The sequence below is a fragment of the Octopus sinensis genome, linkage group LG17, assembly GCF_006345805.1.
Source record: "Octopus sinensis linkage group LG17, ASM634580v1, whole genome shotgun sequence".
Lineage (NCBI taxonomy): Eukaryota > Metazoa > Mollusca > Cephalopoda > Octopoda > Octopodidae > Octopus > Octopus sinensis.
In genome coordinates this window covers 50,093,253-50,097,284 of record NC_043013.1, presented here as the reverse complement: position 1 = coordinate 50,097,284, position 4,032 = coordinate 50,093,253, and positions in this window count along the sequence as shown.

Below are 4,032 nucleotides of genomic sequence, written 5' to 3'. Positions count from 1 at the left end.
CGGAGGCCAAGAACTACAGACCTATCTCTCTGACCTCACACATCAGCAAGGTCATGGAACGAATAGTCAGAAGGAAACTAATCACATTCCTTGAAGAAAATGACTTGCTGCCTGACACCCAACATGGTTTCCACCAACCAGGAAGAAGCTGCTTAACTCAGCTCCTACAACACTATGACTGGGTGCTGAAACGACTGCTCAACCACTCAAATGTGGAAATCATATATCTCGACTTTGCAAAGGCCTTTGATAAAGTCGATCATGGAATGATATGTCACAAACTGCGTGATCTTGGCATAGTTGGAAAATTGGGAGAATGGCTTCATGACTTTCTGAAGGATAGAAGTCAGGTGGTAATAGCCAACTTCCATTAACACGCAAATAGTGAGTGGTGTTCCGCAAGGCACCGTTTTAGGACCACTACTGTTCATAATGGCCGTCTCAGACATGCCCTCAGCCACGATCACAAGTTATGCAGATGATACAAAAGTTTCACAGGCCATACAGAACCCTGAAGACACTAAGCACCTGCAATGTGAGCTGGACAAAATATCTTCTTCGTGTAGCTGAAAAGAATAGCATACAGTTCAATGCTGAAAAGTTTCAAGCTGTATACTATCAGCATGCAAAACTAAATGCAATACCCAATAAATACACTGGACCTGGAGGGATTGCAATCCTAGAGGCACAATCAGTGTGAGACCTGGGTATTTACATGAGTGATGACGCGACCTTTCATGTGCATGTTGCTAAATTGGCAATGAAATGTAGGCAGCTGACCGGATGGATTCTTAGAACCTTTAGAACAAGAGACCAGGAAACCATGATGGTCCTCTGGAGGACACTTGTCCTGAGCCACTTTGATTATTGCTCTCAGCTATGGTCACCATCCAGTGTGAAGTTAATCACAGAACTTGAGGCGATCCAACAAAGCTCAGCATATGAGCTATTGGGAAAGACTCAAGAGATTGAGACTCTATTCCTTACAGCATAGGCGAGAAAGATATGCCATAATATATACATCTGGAAGATCCTAGAAGGACTTGTCCCAAACTTTGGCATCGAGAGTTACACAAATGCCAGAACTGGGAGCCACTGCATAGTGCCAAGGACTCCAAATTTGCCATCAAGATGTAGGACAAGATACTGTGATAGCCTGAGCTTCCGAGGCCCACAGCTCTTCAATATCTTCCCGAAGAAGCTGAGAGACCTGCATGGGGTGGATGCAGATGTCTTTAAAATAAAACTGGATCTCTTTTTGTCAGGTGTCCCAGATGAACCAACTTCACGGCAGGAGGTGCAGATGAGGGCAGCTGCATCAAACTCTCTCATGCACCAAATGACAATTGCTAAAAAGCATTCGTGAAGTAAAATCATGTAGCAACACCAAATGAGCTGAAACTAGATAAAAATTTTTAAAAAATTTTTTTAATTATATATACATATATATATATGCATGCATATACACACACATATATATATATATACATATATTTATACACACATATATATATACATATATATATATATATATACACACATATATATATACATATATATATATATATACACACATATACACATATATATACATAGATATATATATACACATATATATATGTATATATATATACACATATATATACATATACATAGATATATACATACATATATATACATACATATATATATATATACACATATATATACATATACATAGATATATACATACATATATATACATACATATATATACATACATATATATATATATACATATATATACATGCATATATATATACATACATATATATATATACATATATATACATGCATATATATATATACATATATATACATGCATATATATATATACATATATATACATGCATATATATACATGCATATATATATATATACATGCATATATATATATTGCGCTTAATGAGGATGCAAAGAGAGAGGCTTGGAGACGCCACTATGATAGGTTGCTGAATGAAGAAAATGAATGGGATAAAGAGAGTCTGCCGAATGTCGACCCAACAGAGGGACCAGCAATCCGAGTTAACAGTTCCTTAGTAGATAAGGCAATTAGAAGCATGAAAACAGGGAAAGCCCCAGGCCCATCAGGAATTACTGCAGAGATGCTCAAAATATCTGGTGGTGTCGGCTATAGCTTAGTCACCCGTATAGTTACCAGGTGATACACGAGGGGGTCATACCCAATGACTGGTGTAGCAGCATAATAGTCAACTGCTACAAAGGTAAAGGCGACGCCCTAGATACAAATAACTACAGGGGTATCAAGCTGCTGGATCAGGTAATGAAGGTTACGGAGAGGGTTATAGCCCAACTAATTAGAGAGAGAGTTAGCCTAGATCAGATGCAGTTTGGGTTCGTGCCAGGGAAAAGTACTACTGATGCTATATTCCTGGTAAGACAGCTGCAGGAGAAATACCTAGCCAAAGATAAGCCCTTGTACCTGGCTTTTGTTGACTTGGAGAAAGCCTTTGACAGGGTCCCCCGATCCCTTATCTGGTGGTCAATGAGGAAACTAGGGATAGAAGAATGGTTGGTGAGAGCTGTGCAAGCCATGTACAGAGACGCTGCTAGTAAGGTGAGGGTTGGCAACGAGTACAGTGAAGAATTCCGGGTAGAGGTTGGGGTCCACCAAGGTTCAGTCCTCAGTCCCCTCCTATTTATCATAGTCCTCCAGGCAATAACGGAGGAATTCAAGACAGGTTGCCCCTTGGAGCTCCTCTATGCTGATGACCTTGCTCTAATTGCTGAGTCACTATCAGAACTGGAGGAGAAGTTTCAGGTGTGAAACAAGGATTAGAATCGAAGGGCCTTAGAATCAACCTAGCCAAAACCAAAGTCCTAATAAGTAGGAAGGTAGATCAATCACATACGCCTTCAGGTAGATGGCCCTGCTCGATCTGTAAAAAAGGTGTAGGTAGAAATCTATAAGATGCACCAAGTGTAAGCTATGGACACATAAGAGGTGCAGCAATGTCAAAGGAAGGCTAACTAGGAAAATAGTTTTTGTCTGTGGCAAATGCTCAGGAGCAATAAACACTGGAAATGTGCAGAGACCAACTTCTGCCACGTTCCAGGGAGACAAACTAGAAGTAGTTGATAGCTTCCGCTACCTAGGAGACCAAGTCAGTAGCGGGGGCGGGTGTGCTGAAAGTGTAACTGCTAGAGTAAGAATAGCCTGGGCAAAGTTTAGAGAGCTCTTACCCCTGCTGGTGACAAAAGGCCTCTCGCTCAGAGTAAAAGGCAGACTGTATGATGCATGTGTACGTACAGCCATGCTACATGGTAGTGAAACATGGGCCGTGACTGCTGAGGATATGCGTAAGCTCGCAAGAAATGAAGCCAGTATGCTCCGATGGATGTGTAATGTCAGTGTTCATAATCGTCAGAGTGTAAGTTCCTTGAGAGAAAAGTTGAACCTAAGAAGCGTCAGTTGTGGTGTGCAAGAGAGACGTTTGCGCTGGTATGGTCATGTGATGAGAATGGCTGAAGATAGTTGTGTGCAAAAGTGCTACACCCTAGCAGTTGAGGGAACCTGTGGAAGAGGTAGACCCAGGAAAACCTGGGACGAGGTGGTGAAGCACGACCTTCGAACTTTAGGTCTCACTAAGGAAATGTCTAGAGACCGAGACCTATGGAAGTATGCTGTGCGTGAGAAGACCCGGCAAGACTAGTCAGGCCATAACCCGTAGCCCCTACCTGGGACATAGTCAGTCCTCCTGTGCATACCTTCCTTCTTGTGACACTTATGAAGACCTGTTGAGGCAAGTGAAAATCAAATCAAAACAAATCAAAATAGATGAACATCAGTGGAATTGTATTCTTTGTGGTACCAGTGCCGGTGGCACACAAGAAAACCACCCAAACGTGGCCGTAGCCAGTACCGCATCGACTGGCCTCCGTGCTGTGGGCACAACAAACACCACCATCCGATCGTGGCCGTTCGCCAGCCTCATCTGGCACCTGTGTCGGTGGCACATAAAGACACCATCC